Raw genomic sequence first — 26,478 nt, forward strand, 5'->3', positions numbered from 1 at the left:
TTATGCAGTTTCATATTTTTATGAATATAACTGAAAAATGGGATTTGTTTCGTGTATTAAATATTATGATATTTATTTAATATAGATTGCGAACTTTTATGCATCGATGGAAAATTTGAAAGCGCAGATTTTTCTTTTCTTTTTGGACGTTTGTCAGTGTTCTTTTGTTCTTCGTTTCAATTTTGTTCAATTGATAGTTTATTTTGTAGCTGCTTTAGGGATATTTGTATCTTTTCGTAAAATTTATAGGACATCGGTTATCGATCGTAGAGAGATTCAGTGTTCGAGATAAAAGTAGTTTCGATTCTTTCGAAATAAATTGAAATTCTATGTAATCGGTTAAATGGTTGTAGTGTTATGGGATGATGGAATGGTATTTAAATAAATGTTGCTCTGACAATTATCTGTGATGGATTAATGGATTTGATTTGATCGTTGCAAACAAGAGCTTTTTTCAGATTTCATTTATACAGCGATTGTCAATGTTTCTGGTCAACCTGTGTTTGTACTTTATTTTAAATTAAACGTTAATTATATATTAAATTACACATTGAACATAAATTTACTGTTATATACCATTAAATTAAACTATATGAAATTTTTCTTGCAAAAGATTAATAATATTGTATTTTACAAATGTATACGCTTCTCATTTTGAAAATACGATAAATTAGCTGCAACTAGCTGTAACTGTAATTGTAGCTGAAAACTGCTAACAGCCATTTTATGTCTAGAAGAAAAATTATATTTATATACGCAGAGGCAACTAGGCCAAACCATAATCTAAGAATAAAAGCCAGGAAGAAATTTCATTAGACAAAATGAGATGAAGTTGTATGGTTACGTGATACATACGTTTGCACTGGAGAGGTTTTAAGGATTTAAAGTCCTCTTTTACTTTTATAAATGAAATTATATGATTCATAATTTTGTAAAATTTAATGTATGAAAGACAAAGAACGCATAAATCTATTGTTTCATTTCTCTTCTTGCCTTTCATACAGATCTGTTCATGCATATCGATTTTTAAAAAATTAATTTAATCTTATTATAGTATTCTGTGCTAGTTATCATCAATATATCATTAATTCACGTATTTTAATAAGTATATACATTTAAATTCATATTTTAAATTCGACACTGTATTCAACTTCGTTCTATAAATGTTAAAATTCCTCACTTTTTTTCATTCTAAAAGATCTGTCATTAGATTTTTTCCGAGTATTCTTTCTTTTTTCTTTTCTTTTTTACGTATCTTTGCAACTGCGTCGTATCTTCCCTACATTTTTTCCATATCTTTTTCGATGGATTTCTCTTGGTCGTTCTTCAACTGATTAATGCATCGTTCGCGAGCAAAACCAGCGACTCTTCCGCTGCTGCTTCATTGCAGGTCACCCTAACGAATATCGACTCTAGTTTCTTCCCGTTTCCTTCTTTCATCCCTTCCTTCATTTTCCATCCGCCTTTGCCTCGCTACCCATCGTTTACTCTATTTTTATCCGGTGCGTGTTTTCCTTCCGGAACCTCGACCCAGTAATGGCTTTAACCGGCTCGTAATGGGAATCGCTGACTCGTTGTCGTGCTACCGCTATGGTTGTCGACGTGATGTCTCATGTCATATTGTGGAGTATCAATGGTTCGTCGATCATGGATACGTTTTATCTCGAGCGATGAACGAATCTCTGCTAAATTACATGTATAGGGACTTGCATTATGATCCAGACAGTAAGGTCAGACATTATACGAGTATCCTGAAAACCAAAATGATCAACTCCATTATTGGTAAATTTTTCAATTTCATTACGTAGATATCAATTTTTAAGAAAAAGATGATTTCTTTCCACGAATCCATTTACCACAAAAAATGAATTCCAAAGTCAACATAAAAAATAATATAACTTTCAATTCTCCATGGCTTATTCAGCTTACTGTTCGTTATTTAGAAAAGTATGTACATCGAGTAAATAAAATGTTTCTACCAACTATAAAAAGATATTTGTTTCGATATATATTAAAAATTAAGGTTTGAACAAAATTATTTACTTATTTACAGTTACTTAAGCATAGTTAAATAAAAACAAAAAAGGAAAATAATCTCGACCTAAATACTCGAAGTTCAGGATAACTAAAATCTCTGGTTTTCTTCAACATTTTCGTTCTTCGAAATTAATCACACGGACGTCAAGATATGTCGTCCGATTCATCACGGTTACTATTGTTTCCCCGGTTTGATGAAAGGATGTGGAAAATTGCGGTGTTAGATCAATGCGAGTAACGCGTGAACACGCCATTTAATGAAACAGAGAACTGTTCGTGCAGATTGAGCGGAGTTCTTTCTTATGGTAGGTACTGTGGTTGAGGATTAGCCCAATGACCTTGTCAAAGTTTTCTCTCGAAAACTGTTTACGACACGACAAGGTGGCAAAGCATTATCTGTAAAGCTCAGGATCTAATTCGCTGTCAGATAATGGTATATAAACGAAAGATCGAGCCATTTCTCGTGTATTTTGAACTGCGCGTGCGTTATGAAATTTTGTAGAACATTCTCAATTATACGAAGTCTCTAAAACTTTTACAATATCGTTAGTAGTTCTAATTTCTAAATATACAGCGAGTAACGAAACTTCGTGTATATTTTATGAATTTTATATCGTATGTATTTTATAACTTTTGAATAAAATATCAAAATATGAGAAAGTGGTTTCGATTCTGTAAACGTCTTGCCATTAAATGTTAGATATCTATACACGACTCGAAGTTACTTCGATAAGAATTAAAACTTGAAGCAGTACATCAACGTATGACACATTGAAACGAAGAACGTTGCAAAACTTTTTAACAATCTGCACTTTTCTACCGTTTTAAATATAAGTCGGCAAAGACAATACGTCTCTCAAAAAGTCGAGGAAGGATTTACTGAGAAGTTAACTGTCGAATTAAAACTTTTGCATACGCCGTGTTCATGAATATTAAACTCTGTCTTCGGTGCCAAACTTCCATGGATTTCATGCGAAATTTACATCGCTTCTTTAACATAGAAACTTCCCGCAGAGAAAGACTCAAAACCTCAAACTTTCACTAATAAGACTAATTAATATCAACTCCCGATATCTTACCTTACTCGCTACCTTACTTTATTTTACTTTCTTTCTTTCTTCCCATATTTTGCCTTTCATCCATCTTATTGGCCTATTAAAAACTAAACGTACGTAAAAAATTGTATAAAATACACAGAATATAGAATATAGAGTATTATGGAGAAATGTAAATAAAATATTTTAGATGTTGTTTTATCAATGTACAGATAATGCATCAGAATATATAAAATAGTTTTTACGCAAACTCGATAAAGAAAAATCAGAGACATAAAGAAAATTCCATAATTCAAGAAGAAAAATTCACCACATTATCATAAACATTTCAATCTTTTCAAAAACTTTTTATTACTTGAATGTCGCTTTATAAACTTCAGAATGTTTATATTTGAGTTTATCTCTTCGTTATTTTAATTTCCATTACACGAGAAAGTAATATACCGATACTATACCAAACACGTATAAATAGGTCTCGTGTATTTTAACTTTTAACTTCATTTCCGGGAAAAATATTTTTAAAAGTGTACTAAAAGGCCCTGTAGTCTTTAGTTTTCGTCGACTTGACGTTCGATGGATGGCAAAAAGCCATTAGGAACCATTCGTGATCTGACGAAGAAAGATTGAACGAGTAGTTGTAAGTGGATGAGAACGTATGTAGTTAGGTGTGACACCCGTTTGATAAAAATGTACTGCCCTTTAGACGAAGATTAATTACAGCTTCTGAGTTACGGATTAATGTCAGAAACAAGTAATATCGATTATTGATTAATTATGTAACAATTAGTTTAATGTAATCGCGTTGTATGACACTATATTGATACTTAATCCTTTGAACTCACGTGTTAATTCTACATTGATTTTCTTCACTTCACGCCCCATATCAAGCGTAATATACGTGTGTTTTAGATAAACATTCCTTTAATAAAAAAGAAAAAAAAGAAGAAAATAAGGATGCAAAAGATTATAATAAACTCCATTATGATGAATTTCTATAAACGTCTCTCTTTAGCCGTTACAAGCACAAACGTCACGTTTCGAGGAATCTTAAACAAAATTTACTTGATTAAATTCTCCTTGGCACCCTCGCCGTTTCATTTGACGGATGAATTGTTCCTCAATGCCATTGTTCCTCTGCACCGTACTTTTTCAACCTCTCTCGTTCCTCCAGCGCTTCCATTTTGTACCCTTTATTGAACTTTGTTTCCCTGGCCACTGGTTTTTCACATTTTGTCGTCGAGAAGCAAAATGTTTGTTCATTTCGCGTCTCTATAGACGCGGCGAAAGTTATTTCATTCATCGGTGGTTTTGCTTCGTTCGGTGACTGGCCAAGAATTTTATTGGTCAGTGTCGAAACCTTTGAAACAATGTAATCATCGAATTGCGTGGAAAAAACAATCCCTTTGTAACGAATCAGTTTTCTCTGCCGACTAGCCACTTTGATGATTATCCAGCTTGTTTTTGCTTTGTGATAGCATAATAAGAGCTTTCAGCTGCGTTTGTAATAGCACTTGGATAGACTTGGTGACACGATTTCTGCTTTGTTTGGTGACTTTTCTTTTATGCTGACCAATCGTGTTTGATTCGTGTTTCTTGGGTTACTGATAATAGAAGGAGCTAAGAGTTTGTAAATTTATAACGATTAAGAATTCGTAGTTAAAGAGTTCTGGCGTTTCTGATTTAGCTTTCTAAATTGAGATTGCTTGCGCGCAAAAAGAAGATGTAGATTTTATTATTATTAACATGAAAGATATAATTCGAGTAGCAATTAACATTCATTTTATTAAAAGTATGTTAGACGTACAATATTTTGTGATTGTACAAAAGAAAAATCCGACATCAGTCATTTTTACACGATATAATTTAATAATTATAATTTTAATAAAAGTAATAAATTCTATTACATTATAAATAATTGAAAAATATTTAATTTTACGAACTCTATAGTAATCTTTTTTCAATAAAGTTTGTTACTTTCCTACGTGTTTGGAATATACCTTCGACTACAATCTTTTATTTTTTTTTTTGGATAAAATTTAAATTATCCTGCCACGTTTGACTTCCTCAATATCCTCTTTAACTCCTGACGATACTCAATTCTATTGAAAGACATCATTTAATGTTGCTTTACATAAACGAGTATATACTTATATACTTATATCTGGAAAAAGTGGAATACATAAGGTCTCTGAAAAAAAGCACTGTCATGAATAAAGAGAATATCCTTTGCCTTTTATTGCGATTCTTTTATTTCAACCTTTACCTCTACTTTCATCTCTCGCTGGAAAAAGGATTAGCATACGAGACACGTGGAAGATGGCAGAAATTTAAGAGACTTTTTACGCACGACGACATACAATATTCTAACGAGTTTTCAAGCATCCTTTTTGTTTCGTTTCGTTAAAATCTGCATGAAATAGTCTATTAAGTTCTCTGGTATTTCTCATCTTGATATTTACCTACTCAAACAAGGGAAAAAGAAGTGAGAAATCAAGAATAGAATGAAAAGGGACAGGAAAAGTTTATTTTCTTTTGTGTAATACGTTAACCTGACTTACTATCGGGTCTGTTTGCACGTAGGACGTTTGAGAAACAGGTTGTATCGGTTTAGAATGGAATATTCCTTCTTCGAACTTCTCGTATTTATTTACGCCGCGAAACGAGCAGACGCGTGTTCAATAATTTCAGTTTACAGGAGAACTATTTCTCCGTGAAGGAGCAAGCGTTCACAGCGCTTTCATTCCACTCGTTTAGCCAGTTTCTTTTTTTCGATTTTCATCGCGTTATTGCATCGCCAGCCAATTATTTTCATCTTCCATTCCAAGTGTTTTCGTTTCTCTCCAGCGTTATCGACAATTTTTCCAAAGGCTTTTCTCACTTTTCATTTTACTGTTCTCTGTTTTCGTTTTTATTCGGGTACTTTGTAATATATAATAATTTACGGGTTGGTAGAAATATTAGTTTATTCGTCACTGGACTGCGGATTTTTATGCATTTAAGGGGAAAGCACAAAAATATACAGAATGCGCATAATAAGAAGAAATATATAAATATATCAAAGATATAATACTCGTTATAATAGTTAATAAATGAAACAGTCGTCAATCTAGTTCCATCTTCTTAATTTAATGATATTCATAGAAATATGAATTTGCATAAATATACGCAATCTACTCGTCGTTATTATTCAGTGCGAGACAGAAACACGGTCGCTGAAAGTGCTTTCCAAGTCTGATCCGAGCGATCCACAACAAAGCGTTCTTCGCTTAATTATTCAACGTTTCGTCTGCGGAGGAAACGCTTAGTTTTAGTGGCATACTCAGAAACTGTTTTCCAACTGGTAGACCAGCGGCTACGCGTTTTCCTTTCTTTCAGATTGAGCTTTTTAATCCCTTTTTTTAAAAACCGGAACGTTTCAACCCCTGCGTAATGAGGTCTGTCGAAAGGAGGAAAACGAACGTTTGACGAGAGAAGAATAGAAGACGAGAGAAAGATCGTGGTGGTTTCTTCATGTTCAAAGGAAAACCACCGCTTGAAAGAGTTTCCTTTCCTCGAATTCCTTCGGCAGCTTACCAAGATATTTTTAATCGCCCTGTTCGTATCCTAGTAAATTGTTTGTAGCACAAGAATCAATCGATAGAGGAATATGGTATTTGCATTTTATAATAATTAGTTGGTTATCGATATCTTAATTACTTTTAGAAATATAGCTATTAGTAGATTGCGGTTTTCCATGGATTTATGGGAAGCTTATGGAAGGTTTAAATCGATTAATAATTCTTAGAATATTAAGCATTTGTTATAATATTTAATAGGTAAAACAAAGCTTTTACATTATATTTATGAAAGTACGAATTTGCATAAAAATTCTAGTTGTTAATGTTACAATAAGTTGGTTGAAGTTTCGTTTGAGGATAGCATAATTTAGACCCTTTTATTTTCTTATTATGTTTTTTATTTTATTTTGTTACACTTTGTATCTCCATTTTACATTTTGCATCGAAAAAGTATTCTTCCAACGTTACTATGCTGACGTATAAAATATGCATCTAATAAGTAATGTCAGTTACAAGTTCCCTAATAACCTTGGATCCTACATTCTTTTCTTCTCTCTTCTTCGTGCCTTAACCAAAATACATTTTATTCTTTAAAACAATTATCTTTTACATCTATTTTTCAAATTAATCTCCCTTTTCCAATATTTAATCGTTTTTACTCGCTTGCAAAAAGTTCTATCATACATCATACGTATTATATTCTACAAAATACCAGCGTTGGATATTCTGTTCAGTAAAATCTCATGGAGCTTGGTTTTTTTATAAAGAACCTTGTAAAGCGTCAGGCATACGATTCCATTGTGATATTCCAGCGTGTACGTGCTTGCAGGGATTTCAACATTTAATCTACATAAAAAATAGGACGATTCATTCACGTGGATAGATCCTTAGAAGACGTTCGAATGGTTCGCGTATGTCTCTCTCATCGAGTGGAATTTAATCGAAATAGAACGAACATAGAACATGGAAATCTGCTCGGTAAATTATCATATCAAAGATTATACTATTACGAGTATTGGTGTTCATGCACGTATAGTTTTTTTCCACTTTGGAGACGATAAGATGAGAAACGAGGGTCATGCACTCACTCATGTCTCACCAGGGAAATTAGTTTGCATAGTTTTTGATAAACCTGTTATGCTCGAGGCAAGATACACAAGCGAATTGTTGTGTGAACGTGAATTTATTTCCAGGAACATTATGGAACTTGTGGCTGATAAATTTGTTGGATTGTATCGTGCATGGTATTGTTTATTTGAGAATTGAAGGAGTATTAAATATTATTGGATCGTTTAAAAAGTTTGTTTAAAACTTGGGAAAAGGTGAAGGACGATTTACGATTTCTAACAGTAGATAATTGATAGTAACTTAATATCGATCAGTAAAAACGCTTCCAATATTACCATTAGATTATAGATTTTTATGGAATTTCATATTCTTATTAACGTAGCTAAGGAAATGTAACCTACATAAGGATCTATCTTACTCATCAAATATTGTAATAAATACTTCACATTGAATACTCTTTATGCTTTTGTATATATTTACGAATTAAAATTTTTCATAAATGCATGAAAATCCACGGTCTAATTATCATTAATACCATTAATGAATATTATTATCATTAGATATTATTTAATTACCTATTCTTTATTTTATATATTAAAGGAACATAAAGAAAAGTATTAAATTTATGAAAAAAGTTCTTCAGGTAATAGATAATATTTTTGTAACAGAATATCGCATGCTACAGGTCGAACGAGTAATGGATAAACATTATGGAGGCGACAAGCTCATCAGAAAATTGACTAGGTTTTCAGATAATTTAAATTGTAGATTTCAGTAGGAAAATGTTTAATATTTCATTATTATACATTCGAGTTCGGAGATATTTTACTTTTAAATTTTGACCCGGTTTGTTTGCATAATCGTAATGTTTCTTTTCTTTGATACCTTTCAATAATGCATTCTAAATATAAAAGTTTCGCGCTGATATTTCTTTTGTAATACGATACATAAATTCGATATTTACAATACCTATATATTTATAGTGACAGACAAAGATATTCGAATACTCGCAATAAAATTCTTACGTGAATATATTTTTCTACTGTATCTTGTAACACATATCAAAAACGTATGTTTATAATGTAAATAATATATGCGAAAATACAAAAATTTAAGAGAAGAAATTTTAAATTAACGATCGTGGTACACGTATCCTTCTTAACTTAAGACTTTGCAATTTACATAATTCCACGCAGACAAAAGTAGCTACCCTTGAAAAATTTCAGTTTTCTCCTCCCTGCAAGGAGGTTCCCTTAAGGTTTTCAAGCCTTCCCTTTTTCGTTACAAGGAATTGCTCTTCCAAATGATGTAACTACTCTTCTCCAGTTTTTAAAAAATTCCCTGATGGGCACTCCAAGGTTTTCGCGTCCCTTAAGCGTATCCTACATTCCCCCTTTTTATTAAAAAAGAGGAAAAAGAAGCGAAAGCAAGAAAGAAAAATAGAAACGGTTTTTTTTTAACATACTGGAAACTGCTGTTTCTTTCTTTAGGACAAATCCTTTCAGAAATGAGTGGATTTTTTGTTTCCTTTTGGAAGATTTGTCCCTTCCATTTTCAAGAGGAAATTCTCCTGAAATATCGCGAGTTATGCAAACGGGGAATTTTCAAAGAACTTGTGAATAACGATTTCGAAAGGAATTCGTTAATTTGACAACGTTTAAAACGAAGCTGTATATTATTGTGCAATCTTTTGCTTCCAATCGAAGATCGCGGAGGAAGATCGTGGTAGGTTACATTTTTCACGTTTTACAGAGGAACAGTACTAAAATTCAATATATTGCCAAGGAATTTTCTATTGTTAGTCCTTGCCCTTTTATTTGGCTTTAATATTATCTAACATATGTATTTTCCCACTTTCTTGAACATTTCAAAATACATTCAAAAAACATCGTGATATTTTATAGATTTATGAGCTGTGTCTGAAAGGTTTGTATCCTCAGGTTTAAAGTACTTTAAAAAGACCCTCCGTGGATAAATATATTCTCATAGGTTCCATGGATGAACTAGGTCGTTTATATCGATGTTCAATTTTTGTTATTCGCAAAAAGATGCGAAAAATTTCTAACATATTTCTTGAAACTTTTACTATATATATATATTAATATATAATATATGTCATGATATACATTATAAATTTCTATATAAAGGTTTGGAAGAACTTTTTGGGAGAGAAATTCGTTTCACAGAGATTTATGAGTGAAATTTTGTTGTGTATACAAGGGCCGCCCACGAAAGTTTAACAATTCTTCTTCCCAACTATAAATATTAGGAATGTAGAAAGTTTTCTTCTATCCTTTGAATAGAATTGAAGCTAGAAAATCAAAAAAAATTGCCTTACTATATCTTCTTCCTGCAGTCTTCAATTTATACCAAGGAAATTAAAAAGAAGATTTTAATTAGTTTTACTTTCAAAATTTAAAAAAGGGATGTAGTAGAAGAAAACGAATGAAAATGCTTATTTTCGCTTTTTCCATCGTTTTAGATCACAACGCATCGCATTGTTTGCTTTCAGTTAGAAACAAGTTCGAGCGTCGATGCGGGCAGTTTCTGGGAAAAAATTTCTACGCGAACGAACTTTCATTACAGCAATTAAATATTTGACGTCCAGTCTCTGTAACCGATATGTATTGTCGTTTTTTAGAATCGTTGACTCGATCGAAAATGTCGCGTTTACTCGACTGAATTTGAAATTCTGCGTTCTGTGTTTCTGAATAATTTTCACCATACACGGCGTTCCATGTGGATTTTGTTGGGTTATAATTATGAAGAATAAATATGAGATGAAAACATTGTTCGTTAAAATTTTCCATGGTTTCGATGCTTTTCCTGTTGTTTCTTTTTTATCGAAACATTTTATATCTCTATGGAGAGATTACAGTACATTCTATATATTAACAGCACAAAAAAGATTACAGAGTATACTATATTTGTTTACTTTTTACGTTATTCAAGTTTGATATGTTGCCGGTTTAAAGATTTATTAATTTTATTTTCATATGTTGAAATCGTGGGAATTTTTAAAAATTCTATAAAGCACAGCGAGAGATATTTTGAAGCTACATAATCTTCGACAGAGAAACATTTTTTAATGGAATTGGTAACTCCATGTTGCTATGAAACGTTCTCTCAAATTAATCAACTTTCAAAGTAATAATAAAGCGTTCGCCACGGTGCAAAGACAAATTAATTGAGAAAATGTTACATGAAAGCTGAAGTAATTTGAAGTCAAATGTAACGCGCAAAGCAACGTTCAATTAAGAAAATGAACGGACCATATGTTGTTTATTTTCAAAGTCACTTCTATAGTGTTATTTATGAAGCATATTTTATAGTTCTTGCATTAGTATGCACCTTCGATTGTACGGTTCCAAAAATCATTTTTGCCGGGATTTAATTTTCGAAAATAAAATTTCTTCGTTTGTACATGATGAAAATTAAAGATACAAAAATCCTTGTTTCTAATTCGACGAGAAACCTGTTATCCGTATTTTGCTTTTTCCACGAGAACAGAAATATGCTCTGGCATCTGCAGATACTTTTTCATTTGTTCAATGTATTTCAACTTTCTTCAACAATATTTTTCAAATGAAAATCACAGGAAAAAACCTTGATCGTTGGCAATTTGGATTTTGAAACTTTAGTATCGTGGAAGAATATCAGTCGTTCGAAGACAACAACTGAAAGTGTACCAATATTCTTGTGACCCAACATAGGATTAATTGACGCAGTTAAAGCTTCTGAACTTTAAAGCTTCGTACAAACTAATGTAACTGATCGTACTTTTCTTTTTATCCTTCAAACGTGTTGTGAAAGACATTTTATTGGAGAGAAGCATTCTATTTGTCGGTGGCTGCGTTCTCGAGTAACCGCTTAAATCAACGAGAGAAAGAATCGAGCAACAAGTTGGAAGAATACCACACCGTTTTCGCTTACCATCGTGTATTTGGTACACCTTTTATTTGTGCAAAAGCCTGTTTCCAACGAGATATCGGTTGTTCGATATCTGTTCGTGACAGGGCGTCGATAACGCCGGAAATTATAGGGTTATCGACTAAGATCTTCGAAAAAAGGATGATGATTATCGTTGAATGAAACAGAGGTAACAATAATTATCGGTGGGATAAAATAATATTTCATAGGTACTATAACATCGTATTATAAGTTATTTTATTTAATTATCTAGTTTAGTTTAGTTTATTATAGTTTTTAGTTTATTTAGTTATAGTCTTGTATAACGTGAATTTTGAGTTCGATGAATTATGTTATACATAAAAGATGTAGATATAGTTAGATTTCATTTGTTAGTACAATGAAATTGGTTTGCTTGTCGATAAATGGAACTGTGTTGTATATTCAGCGAATAAGTGGAACTCTATTTATATTTATCGCTATCCTTTGAGATTTTAATGAACTTATCTTCTTTTGATTTTAACACTGAAAGGATTAAAAGTTTATATTCAGTTTTTAGAATTTGGAAGTGCGTATATAGGGAGAAATCGTATTTGTATGTATTTGATCGGTATATAGAATTCCATTACATGTATAGATCGCTACTTTTGAGATTCCAAAGAATTTGCCTTTGATCGCTTGATTATATTCAGCGAATATTGCAAACTAAAATTTTTTAAAATGATCATGTAATACTGTATTTCCATGGTTTGGTTAATTCTCAGGTTGAGTCGGGAACGACTGGCGTACTAGATATCTAGACTCGAGGGATGTTTAATCAGAAACCTTGGAAATCTAATCGAGATTTAAATTGAGTTTTAATAAAAAGAACTGTAGAAGGAAAAATGTAATTTTCTCTTCAGAGTCTAACCAATAACAAAGATAGCTGTAACCGAATCCTTTAGAAAATAAAAATTGAAGTAATAAAAATGAAAGGTATAAAAATTTTACATTTTATGAATTTAATTATAAACTTAACAAAATCAAGACTGCTTTTTATTAACGGATAGATTCAAGTAAAAATTTGATCATTAAATAAATAACGAAATGACTGTGATTTTACTTAAAACAAATTTAAATGCTAAACAATATCATTGTCACTTAAAATATACTTTTACTTAAATTACTTTAACAACGTCGTCGTTTCGAAAACAGATTCTTGATTGCGCTCGGCTAAGACTCACAATGTTCTGAATAAATTACAGGTAAAATATACATTCGGAGAGTTATTTGATAATAACAGTTGGAAAACGAAGAGAATGCTACATAATTTCTTGACGTGCTTCGAAAATTATTCGGAACGTCTATTTTTTTACCGTCGTTCATTATGACTACTTTTTAAAATAATGAAATAATGAACTTCTTGCTTAATAAAATCTTACTCGATCTTAATAATATTTTACTGTTTGAAATGGCCATTTGTATGCTCGTGTTATTCTAACTTAACATCTCGCTCGGATCCTTTAAAGTTCATTGAAATAGACGTAAAAATGATTTAATTAAACGGTTTTCAATGTACTCTAATTACTTAGAAATTATAAATCTCAAAAAAATAAAAGTCAACAAATTATAAATTTCAATTCTGTTAAAAAAGTTAGTAATAAGACATATGCTTTATTAATTCTACATTTGTACAATTTGGTGTACTTCAAAATGATATGTTTTACAAGGAATTTTGCATCCTGTAATTTGATTAAAAATTCACTGAATTAATAACTTTTATTTATTATTATTGTTAATATATATTAATTATTTTATTATTAATAACTTTTCATCTACGCACAAAGTTATTAAAAAAACGTTAAATGAATGTATTTTGTATCGTTTATTTTTTGTACAGTATTCAATCGTGTTCGTTTTTTTTAAATTGAAATTCTTCGAAAACAGTTGCGCTTTTTTATCGTATTACATGAACTGAAATTCCAGATAAAATTTGCTCGTGCTTCAATAACGAATATTTAGTAGAAATCTAATAAATGCCGAATCAGCATCGCGCTGAATTCGTATCCGGTTAACGATATCAGGTGCCTGTGTACTAATGAGAAGCATGTTCGTTAATTATCATACGGTTTCCATGGAAACCCTTTGTTCGCAGGATTTATTCGGAACTTTCTCGTTTCATCATGATGAGATGCAATTCGATTCGATTTCTTGGTTTATATTTCTTGATTCACGTATACTGATATATATTAACAAATTGACAAAAAATCGTCCTTTATTTTTTTTTCAGCATTTGTATCTATCGTATGCCGTTCCAATTCAATTATTTCAGTTATTTTGTTTATTACAAGCAATTTCCTAAGTTCGATAAATTACGCGCTGTTATAAATACAACAACAAAAAAAGAAAAGAAAGAAAACAAAGGTAAGGAAATGGTTTGTCGAGAAAATAGAAAAAGAAACAAAGGACGTTAACCCACAAAAAACAAATCCTTTTTTCTATTTATGTAGAGATTGACACTCTTACGTTGGAATGTTTTCGAAAGAGAGAAGAATAACGTGGCGATGCTTGTTTTGAATGTTGGTTAGTTGTTATGTGAAAGTAAAAAGAAATATTCGTAGGGGATGTTGGTTTTTAATTGAAAGTGATACTTTGATTCAACGTCGTCGGTAATGGAGAAAGAACGAAATTACAGTTGTGAAATAGAAATATAAAAAATTGTAATTGAATTACGTTGAATCTCTGAATATACAAAAAAATCTGTATTCTAAAAAAATCTCCGAGGTTTGCAAAGTTAAGGTCTACCAAGCAATCGAATCTTCTTAGCGATATTAATAATTGTAGGATAATTCTTAATTTATCATGTTCCTCTTGTAACATTTACAAATAATTGCTATAAATTCTCAAATCATTATCATAAGTCGAACTTCGCAAAATTTTGATCGATTAATCGTTCTCTCGAAAATTTAGATCTTGTGTAAAACCAGGATACATCGTAATACTTATGGACAAAAATATATTTCTAGCATTAAATGATCAAACTGTTGCAAATATGTTTACTTCTTGCATTTTTACCGAATAATCCTTCTATTTTTTCCTTGATCAAATGTGACCTTATCGTAAAGAAAGTTTGTACAAAATGAAGTTCCTTCAGAAGGATCCTTGAGCAAATGCAAAGATAGAGAGAAAGAGAGAGAGAGAGAGAGAGAGAGAGAGAGAGAGAGAGAGAGAACGAGATAGACGGACATGCAATGTCGAACTCTCTCGAGGAAGTTTCAATTTCTTCGTACTCAACAGAGTCCTGTTGGGGCTTCTCAAATTTTCGAACCGTCCGCGCCTAGTCCCTCTGTTGCGGATAGTAGCGTCACAGCGGTTGCGGTGCTCTCGTAAAGCCACTGGCTAGCCTCCTTTCCCTACCTCGTAACTTCTGAAGTTTCCAGTGAATTTACCCGTCGCATCGGTTGCTCCGATGTACCCTATTTAGGCGAGCTTCTCGGTAACGAACTGCGAAACGTGGTAACACTGATGATTTTCATAAATTCTGAACGCCGATCGAACGATATTTGGAACGATCCCTCCCTTGGTTTGATTAACCTCTGTTATGATCCTTGAACTTTCATGTCTCGATCACATTTGTGGTTTAAAGAAGCGAAGATCTTTACATTTTCAGAAAAACTTTAACGTAAAATTGAACAGAGAAATTACGAATAAAATCTTCAGAGAAAACTGATTCACAAGTTAATTATATATTACTATGTTAATTTGTACCATTAGTTATTATATAATTATAGTTACTTATATCAACTATACCTAATATGACAATTTTTCTAATTACGTCATCCGATAACGAAGATGTATATAATTCAACCAGTTCAAAGATCACTGATGAATTAAAGAACAAACAAAGTAATTAAAAAAGCAATTGGAATAGTAAAACAATTAATTCGCAGCGCAAAAACTATTATTTCCACAGTTTTTATTACTTCGCCAGAATCTTCATCAAGTATCCTTAACTTGGTCAAGATGTTTTCCAACGAATAAAATTCCCTTTCCATTTTTCGTTACGGCAATTAAAATAAATCACCAAAATCCATCATGTTCCACTATAATTATCCAAAAGACTATTTCAGTCTTCTCGTAGCTTATTGAAATAAATCCTCTCGTATCAGGTGATTCGAAACTCGCCCACTTCATGACCCAATTCGAGATATTCATTTATCCGAATTTTCGTAAACAGGAAACGGAGAAACGAAATGAGGTATAAGCGTAGGATGAAAGAAAGGTGAAAACGAACCGATTCGTTGAATTCAACTGCGTGTAAAAATGGGACCAGGGGGGATTGGAAGATCAGAGACGGATAATTGATTCAGTCACGGCTTGCCGATTTGCACCCTCCTTTTTGGCTGGGATACAGCTACGGAAATTGCTGTTTTCCCTACTACTATCTCCGATTTTCAAATTAAACTGGCAACCAGGACCCATGATCCCTTTTCTCCTATCTATGAAAAGCCTCTTTTTTCAACCAATAGAATCGAGAGATATTGGACTGTGAAATTAATAAAGCGCCTGCTTTTGTGTATACAAAGTATTTTGGGGTTTCCCATACAAATTTTACTCTGCTGAGTTTTATAGATAAAAGTAAGATTGAAATATTATGTTGCAAAATGTCTGCAAATAATTTATGAAGATTTTGATGACAAAAGTATAAAACGTAACGTAAGCACTGTATCTAGTAATTTGAATACTTCGCGTTTACTTAAAATATAAGTGTGTCGTGTATAATTTTTCTTTCTCCATTATTTTAGAATAAAAGAAATATTTATCAGAAGCAGACTTTGGCTTTCTTTCCTCTTCTCTATTGATATACATACGTATAATGTTACGTAAAATGTATTGTTTGTGAATATCTACGAATATAAAATTTATTATAGAATGAAGCTTTTTCTATAGAGAAGAAGTGCATTTATATATGTAAGTATTCAAAAGATAAAATCATCGAATATCGAACGCGTCAAACAGCTGGCTCCATGACCTAATAATTCATACAATCGCTAGTCCCTTGTTGCAACTTTGTGAACAATGTTTGTGTTAGCACGTAATATTTGTTTCTATCGAGATTTATTAGAACGTAGTAAATATAAAATGCACATGGTTGAACAAGTTTTGACAAATAACCGATAGAAAAGTAGGTCACAAAACTAGAATTGCGTACATCGGTTCGTGTTAGCTTTTCCAACTAAACTAAACTTTCGTTTAAACGTTTTTCGAATTTATAAAATTTGATACAAATATAAAAGTTGTTTTCCTTTTCCCAAATGCAACACGATCGATGTTTCGTATCACCTTTCCATGTTGAGAAGATGAACCAAAGCAAAGATACGATGAAATCTTTTTTAATTAAATACGTAGGTGAACTACAATCGATGATAACAAAATATCGAGAAATCGATATTGGAGAGAGCGACGTAAAAGTATTAATGTAAATAAAAGTCTCGGTCATGGGTAAATATCGGATTAATGAAATTAGGACGAGGCTAGTTGAAGATGAATTTAATATCGACGTGATATCGAGAGAAATAAAAATTGTCGACAGATATAAAAGTAATGTCATTGGTTGAGGAGATCTCGGCTACGATTAAATGCTGTTACATTACGTCGTGGAGCAACTAACTTTATTTTCCTTTGAGGCTCCACGTAAAATGATTGATTCGTAAATACAATCAAATTTATATTTTTTATGGTTTCAAAATAAAAAATCATTCGTAAAATTAATTTTTCCGATTCTCTGAGATTCTTAAACAAGAAACGAACAAAATCAAGGAAATCTATATTTTTGTTCAAGATTGCGAAGTCGAGAAAAATTAATGAAACCAAGTGCATTTGTTTGTATTTAAAACTGCAAATCGAAAATAATTAATAAAATCAACTAAATCTCTTTCTCTTTAATGTTCGTAAAATCAAACATAACTCATAAATGTATAAAATCAATAAATTCTCGAAAACCATGCCTCCAATAATAACATTTTATATCATATCTTCCACTTATTTTTTTCATGTAATATCACTCGTTATCTGATTGTACTCTTAATTATGTCACATATATATATATATAAAAAGAATGTATTAAATCTAGCAGAAATGCAATATTTTACGAACGATGAAGTATCGCGCTCTTATATAATACTTTTATTTATTCTTCGTTTCGTTTATCGAGCGTCTTCGAGTATTGTTTGTCTTGGAAACGAGAACGTGCCCCCCTCGACACGTGGAAACCTAGATTCCACCAAGATTCCCTGCTGTTGTCAGTAAGGTTACGCTTCCGCTCTTTTTCGTCAGCCACGGCGACTGGCGACTAATCGATAGAGCAAACTGTTGATTCTGACCCGGACGCATCAGACACGATTCCAGATTTTGTGAGCCACGGGAACTATGCCGATCTTGGAAATCAGTTCTCGGTCAGCTCGCTGAAATTCGAGCATCACGCCGATCAATATTACGTTCGGCTGCAAGTTTCTTTCCAGATATTAAGTTATGATATATATAACTTGTCCCGATTTCGTTGTATCGATTATCTTAATCTTTTCCTTGCTGACAAATACTTGCATTCTTATAAACCTACAATTGTGAACATATACGATTGTAAATAAGTACAAGTACAGATTTCTAAAAATTAAAAATATCGTTACATCCGATATAAATGATATGAAACTACGTAAGAAATCTCGACGAGAAAGAAATAATTTTCCAAGTTGTTCGTTTTCAATTCATCGTTATTTTATTACGCTGTCAAAGGATTAAATATAAAGCGATAGCATAATTATTTGAAATTATCCGTAGCGTATCCTTTGAATCTTTTTTAATCGTATCTTCCTTCCTTCTCGGTATTAATTTCTTCCTACATACTTTTTAGATATTTGTAGAAGAAATCTTAAAAGCTAAGCTTAAACAGTAATTTAAATACGAGTAAAAGAGTAAATTAATCTTTAGATTTTTAAATATGTGAATCCTTCGTGATTTTCAGACGAGTAAAATATTATATCATCTTAATTCCGTCTATCCTTTTTTAAACTTTCGGCTGTTATTTTCACATTTTAGAGAAACTACGAGTGCTTGTTGCTGACGCAAAGCTTGTCTAAATCAATGTTTTACATGCTCGTGTCGCGCGTGCTGTAAACCTACAGCAGAGTTCATAGATTACAGAGGGATTCATAGGAATTAGACAAAGCTCGTGTGTTCTCCAGCAACGTCTCTTGTTCATCGTTCGTGCAACTGCTTTCCCATCCACGTCACGCCATGTTATACATCTATCGTGGTCTCCGCAATAGAGACAAGCATCTAGAATGTGAATGTCGATATGAGAATCGTCTACAAAAGAATGTTTATGGATTAAATGAATTAGGATTTATATTTGAAGAAGAAATTTGGATTTTCAAATTTAATTTAAAATTGTATATTCCTTGTTATTTATTTTGTCCGTCTAACTTCACGTAATTTCTTATATTAACAAAAATTGAGAAATCGATTAATCAGATAACGTAAGAATTTACATAAAGTTAAATGAACAAAAGAAATAACAACGAACGTATCATTTTAATTGAATTTTGAAACCAATCATTGGTAAGGTTCGTATTAATAAAAGATTTTGATAAAAATGTGTACTATAAGATAAAGAAGAAAGGGAAAGACGTAACGTATTGGGTTCGATAAATCCATTTCCAAGATGAGACACCGAAGAAGTCGCATTAATATCAACACAGAGATTTCAGATATAAATCATTGATTTTTATGAAACTACTATGAAGTAGTCTCCAAAGAATTATTGGAAACATATTTTGTAATCAATATATTGATATTCTCATTGAAGAAATGACGATGGCCATTATAGCTGAGATGGAAAAATTGCAATTTGTAAAAAATACATCAAATTTCGATTGTAGAATTTTTGCACCATTATAGTCCACGAATTTTCCAAATAATCCAATATTTACATAATACTCAGGTTTGTTATATTATCGTGAAAAAGAACACTGGTCGACCTTTTCCAACTAAAATTCAACCAAACTATCCTAAAATCAGAGTTGGCCCGACAAGCCGGCTTGTCAAACGAGACCCGAAGTCACGTCACACTCTGTCCCCTTATTTTCCAGTGAAATCCCGTGATACCATGATTTCGACGTGCGCTGTTCGTCCCTTTCCGCCGCGATTTCCCGTTTCATAACACCAATACGCCACTCCGGTCGCCTATTTATCTTTCCTCGCCTTCAATCTCGTCGCCCATGGCTTCCCTTTTATTCTTGGCTATACTTTCTCCTTTCTGTGTAAAATCCCGTTGAAAAAGCTACGCGTACTTCATGCTATGGGGGTAATATCACGGGCCAACCTAACCCCCATGCGAAATCGATGGAGCTTAAGTCCCTGGACAACGAGGGGCTGACAGAGCGTTCCTTCGATCGTTAGCTGTCCCTTTTTCGGCTCTTTGTGTGACCTGTTTCGGTTCGTTTCCGCGGCTTGTGTATGTCTTACAGATTATTTTCTTAGGCATAAGACCTAAGGGTCTATTGTCTGAATATATTTGGTTCTCACAGTTGCGTTGATTGAAGGAGATGTTTGCGGAGATGGCGAAGGACAGGTTGGAATTTAATCATCGGGGTTTGGGTAATTGTGGAAGGTTTCGGGCTGTTTGGTTTCATTGGAAGATGATGAAGTGGATACATGGATTTAGGGGAAGCCTAGTGTGTAATCCATTTGCTTAGCTTTATGTTTGAATATGTTATTTAAGTTCTGTTATATTTCTAGTTTATCGTTACATTAGCTGGTATTAGGTATTAGTGATTACGTGTATTCTATAGATATAAATGTTAAATAATATTTACATGCTTAGCTGTCTTGGTACAGCTGTCTTCGTTATTTATTAAGTAATTATTTAGTTATTTGTTAGCTAGCAAGTTGATACGGTTTGTATGCTTCTATAGACGGTGAAAGAGGTATATTTCTTCTAGAAACTTCGGAGCTGTTTTACATTGTGTTCTATCAGTTAGAATTGATTGTATATTGTTGGGTATCTCTAAGTTGCGTCTTGCCTCTTCGAATTTATTCCAGTAACAATGTAGCTGTTCGATGGTGTTGTCGATGTTGCAATATTTTCCAGAATACCAGGTTCTGTTTTTTTTTTTTTTTGATAAGGCGAGAATGTGTAATGTCGGAGCGATATATTCTGAGTTTGGCTCATTCAAGTTTATTTAATTTTAAGGGTCGTTTTGGCTTAAGAAAGATATGTGAGGAAGAAAGGACGAAATACCTTATATCGATATTATATACCTCGTCCAATTGTTGAGGATATTAGATTCGGGCAAATCGTGAAATTGTTGGGGTCGTTTGATGTTTTGCTGTAAGATAGTAAGTTAAATACACGTTTATAAGGAAAGTTTAATACGTGAATGAGTCATACAATTAATTTTATTTCCAAATTCTTTCTGTAAAGCGTCAAACTCTTATTAGAAGGAAAGGAGATTATTTAGATTGAATTTTTCTACATTGCAAATCCAACAGATCAATCCAATCATATCATTTTCTTTCGCCCCATTTTTCATACTTCCATGAAACTAAACTTCCACACCAATCAAATAAAACACGAATTTCAAGGCGCAAGACCCTTTCGAACTTTCTCCTTCTTTCTCTCTTATTATTTTTACCCCTGAAGAAAAGGGTAACTCCGCAATAATAATTCTATTACAAAGACTGGGAACCAAGTTCGATCCCTGTTCGACGTTTAAACGTCGTCGTTTCACGCTTTCGTCGCGAACTCGCTTTCGTAGTCCCGATGGAGCGAAGTTCGATTATTAGGTTACGTGCCGAAATTTCAGTGAAATTTCAAGCGAGGGAAAAATCATGGTCGGGACACGTCACGTTCCGTGGCGAATCTAGTTTTCGTCGACGTTTTCGTACGTCTCGAATCGGAGGTTCATCGATCGTAGACACGGAGACGACGAATGCAAAGCACGTGTCAAGGTAAAGTGGTAGTATCGGAGGGAAATCTTTTCTGAACGGCGTTCAAACGTGCGCCTTTTACCTTTGCCCGACTTTGAAGGGATCGTAGTTTTACTCACGATTTCATCTTGTTTCCTTTAATAGTGTAACTTTGTGGGATCGTGTAATTTTTGAAAAAGCCATTTTCTAGTATTCTCTGTGTCGAATCGTTCTCTGGATAGCGTAGTGACATAGGAATTATAGAATATTAATAACGGGAAATGTAAAATATTGAAGTATTAATAAAAATATTTTTCAAATAGTAACATGAAGTATCGACGAAAGTATTAATACGCGAGAATATGAAGTACCGAAGTATAAATTTATAAAATTAATAAAAGAATTTAAATGGTTTCAATGTTTTGTGTATTAAAATTATTCTAATAGGCAATCGATAATATTAAGAATTTTATGAAGAATTACATTAATACACTAAATTTTGTTTCGAGATTGCGCGTTAAACTTTTCATTCAAATCACTAATGTCTCCACTATAATATTTATCAAATTTTTAAACATCCATTATCGATCTTATGTGCTACATTGATGTTTCTTGTTTCCGTTTTAACTGTTTTATTTGTGTGTGTACGAAAGAACTTTGGAAATAAACAGAAAATTATTTATATTCATTTTTCAGAGCTGCTTATGACGGACTTTGACACCATTTTTCTTCGACCGTCTTTTTTCTTCAAAACTAATTTAACATCTGGGTAACTTACCTTGTGAGTAAATTCATCGATAACTACATCGCGACTACTAATTATATCCCTACGAAATCTTGATGTACTTCCTTTTCATGGCACTATATCGATATTAACGTAAGCAAAACACCTTTCTTACACGTGTCTTAATAGCTGTTACAATTTCACTTCCCTGAGTATAAACTGTATCCAACAGTAATTATGCTCCTTTTGAATACTAATTGAAACAGCTATGTTAGGATATAATCGTATAATGACTGTGTATATCTGGATCATGAAAATATCAAACTTTTGATGTACACCTTATTCTTTTAATTACTAAGTACGGCAATAACATTCACTGGAAACATAACTGTTTTGCTTAATTATTAAATGTACAAGTTGATTCGGTGCCTTTATCACATGTAATTTATAATTAAGTGGTTATTTACACAATTAAACATATTACCAAAAGCAAAATAGCTTTCGTTCTTCCAGATAGTCAGCGGTGTAGAATAACACAAAATATAATCAACAATAGTGTAATTTAAATACTTAAATAAAAGTATAAATTAAATAGAAACAATTTAATAAATTCTATAATTGAAACTTGTCACTCCGAAACCTTAGAATGATAAGAGAAATTTTTAAATTTAGAACAGAGTTACAATGGATTACATATAAAGGCATCCGATTAATTTGTACACTTAATAAAGTGTCCTGTTTATCAATTTTCATGTTCCAAGGTGTTACAAAATTTTTGGTGTTTTATATATGTTCCATCTTATGCTTTATGTTACTTCATGTTACTATTTACGTGTGGATTTTGGAAAATTTTTGAAAAGGAACAGTGTCGATGATCGATTCATTGAAATAATATAATAAAATAAACGATATAAAATCGAAACGAAATTCGTTGACTAACGAATTTGATTTTTTACACTATCGTTACTTTTGTATTTATTTACTGACGGATGGTGGACATTTCGAAATGGGGTATTCTGTTCTTCTCTTGTACTACAGCCTCAAATCAATTACCATTCTTTTCATATTTCGTACTCTTCTTATAACTTGTTAATTAATCTTCAAACTACATATAACATTTAACACCGTTTAATTTATCACATTTTTCCTAATTTACATATATACATAGAATATATCAAAGAAGTTTGTCTAGAAAAAATGATCGCTACTTGTTTGAATTTTTCTTACATTCTAAAACGATAATTTCAAATTTTTCTTATTTTTATCACGCTCGATTATTTAATTTCTCCAGCAATTCATTATGGTAATATATCAAAAACAACTTCGATTATTTACGATAACAATATTCCTATGTTGTCCCTTATTGTCCGAATAAAGATGCACGGAATGTAATCGTTAGCAGTAATGTTCCACTAATTCGGTTCACGAATCACGTATAGGCCGCAGTTTACCATAATCGGGCGGAACTATTAATTGCACGGTATGCAGATGTTCCTGCCGACGAGCTTTGACGATCGACAAGATAACATCCGTGTAAATTATTGACGAGCTGCGAGGATACGCTAGAGGATTTACTTCTGCCGTGACTATTTGCATTCCTAATTAATAAATTTGAATTGTTCTGATAAAATGCCCCGTAGTGCCAGTGAAATAATTCATACGCGACGTTATTGTGTTTTCGTTAATTATTACAGGGCTAATTGAATACGAGGACAGGAAAATTGGGAAAAATGATAGATCGGAATTGGAGATTGCGTTTCGAGAAGGTTGAGATAGCGTGTATTAGGTTGAGTTTGATAATGTTCAATAATATCATTGGGGAAATGAAATGTAATGGTTCAATCGAAGGTTACAATTAACATGAAATTTTAATGGAAGCTTCCAATTAATTACAAACTTTAATAGACATTCATATTACATATTTTCTAATTAAATTAGTTTAGCAATTTCCTTAATTTTAATGCACCATCTTATTATATGAAGACAGTTTAATAAGCGTATTTAGAAAAAGAATATTTTTCTTTCATAATTTCCTTGAACAAAATTATTGAGTATTTTGAAAAATATACGCTACTTCTTTATTTGTAATGACATTGAAAGACGTAAGTATTTGATATCAATGTACCAATTCAACGTGTAAAGATATTTCAGACCGGAGATAGTGCGTCGATACTTTTTAATTTTGTTCCTCTTAAAATAAACGATATTTTTCTATCAATCTGATAGTATTCAATATTTGCACACTGACACATACGACCATGCATTATTTGTATCGTATGTACGTGTGTGTAAACAAGAATGTTTGTGTAAATAGATTACTTTGTTAACGAAGATGGTGGGTATACGTATAAGAAAAAAGACAAGGTTTGTTTCAGTTTTCTCGTTAAATTGCTCTTCTTCCAACAATCAGTAGTATATGTTTGTCGTAGTATAGCCAAGTCGATATTTATTTACTCCTAATAATCGATTGGCTATTATTGTGACGAAAAAGAAAAGGCGAATTGTATTAATCAAAGATTAAGAATATTTTCATGAAACAATATTGTGTAACTATAAAATAATGTTATTAATTTGAACAAGGTCTATCTTTAATGTAATTTGATATAAATTAAAAATTTCGTTATTGCTGTTTTTAATATAAAACATATGATATCGAATTGTTTACGCTTTGAGATACTGTAAAAGTAAATCGTAGGTGCAATTAATTAATGTAAGAGTTATTTTACAAGACTATTGATACGGAGTTAAATACTTCTTAACATCGTAGCGATTGAATCGTTTAATCAATATCCTCTCGATTTTATCCTGTTTCTACGTAGTTGTACTGTATTGTTATTAAAATTTATTAAAACAGTACAATCGCTGTAATTGCATGGGCTTGGTTTTGTCTTTTTTACGTTCATCTAGTTTTTAACGAAGATCTAACTGAGCGAGGTTCATAATAATGGAATAAAATCTCATTAAGCGTAGCAGTCAAAAGATGAGAGTTCTGTTAATTAACTGAAAAATTAGTTTAATTTAACCGATATTAACGAAGTCTAAAAAAATTTACAAACTTTTTTCTATAGAACATTTTTCTATAGAACCATTTTTATATTTCATATTTTTAATTTTTCAAATATTATTCTCCTCTGTACCGTAGTATGAAACAGTATAACTGTAATTTCCCTGAAAATTTCCCTGGAATTTTTATAACTTAAGATTGAAACTGTTAATAAATAATCGATCCACAATTTTATAAAACATTCTCGTACAATTATAATTACAATTATAATTATTTCATTATCATGAATATTTCTGGATTAATATTACTAAAGACTGTTACAGTGGTAACAAAGTATTTGTTTTGATGGAAATTTGCAGAAGGTTGCGTAATTCCTGCATCCTGGGCGGAAACGAATATTTTTCCGAATGTCTAGTCGATAGAGTTTCCGATAATGTAGAAGATAATAGCGAATAATATTTATCCAAGCTTCGAAAATATGTGTAACTGGTATAATATAATTTCCGATATTTGTTCGTAGTAATTGATGAAGCATTTGTTCAGTGATTTTATCTGAAAGCTATAGACGTGGAAACCTCTTCCCTCCATTTGGAATCGGCGTTTTTATACAGACACTTATGTTCTTCAAACAATATTCATTTTCGACTTGATTTCATCTTAGCCATTTAAATCTTTTATCGAATATCGTATTATCATATATTCATAATAAATTGACGTCCATGGGAATTCATATTACCGTCTTATTTATTTATGAATTCGAGTAAATTGGGAGATCTTTTGATGAATTTATAATAACAGTTTCGAAGCTGAATCCATACAAAGCGATGTTGTAGCAAAGTGATTGCCTGTTTTAGCTATTCCAACACGAAACGTTGATTAATCTTACCATTTCCGAGTTCAATTCATTATTTCCAGATTATACCTCGTTTCTCATTTATTTTGTCGAATGTTCAGATTAGAGTAGATAAATACTTTTATTTTCCAGCTATGATAAATTGCCGTGACGCTAAGAGAGATCCCTCTTCTATATACTATTATTATTTACGATTCAACGAGAATTCATCCAGTCTTTGCACTTTCCAAGTTAGATTCATATAAATATTCGTCCTCGTGACATTTTAATTACAAAGGTGAATTATATTTATCATTCGCGAATTTTTAATCAAACGATATTAGCTC

At 32.0% G+C, this 26,478-nt stretch overlaps 1 protein-coding gene across 11 annotated transcripts in view; it reads left to right on the forward strand.

Moving 5' to 3' along the window:
* The window catches only part of LOC132908706 (uncharacterized), a 159,325-nt gene that overhangs the window by 27,185 nt on the left and 105,662 nt on the right, over nt 1–26,478 (forward strand). For 4 of the 11 annotated variants that reach the window (XM_060962943.1, XM_060962951.1, XM_060962944.1 and 1 more), the window contains exon 2: nt 22,268–22,352. The exons of the other annotated variants lie outside the window; for them this stretch is intronic. The gene's annotated coding sequence lies outside the window, so the exon portion shown is untranslated. The remainder of the gene's footprint in view (nt 1–22,267; nt 22,353–26,478) is intronic. 11 annotated transcript variants of the gene reach the window in all.

Source organism: Bombus pascuorum, chromosome 7 (genome assembly GCF_905332965.1).
Source record: "Bombus pascuorum chromosome 7, iyBomPasc1.1, whole genome shotgun sequence".
Classification (NCBI taxonomy): Eukaryota; Metazoa; Arthropoda; class Insecta; order Hymenoptera; family Apidae; genus Bombus; species Bombus pascuorum.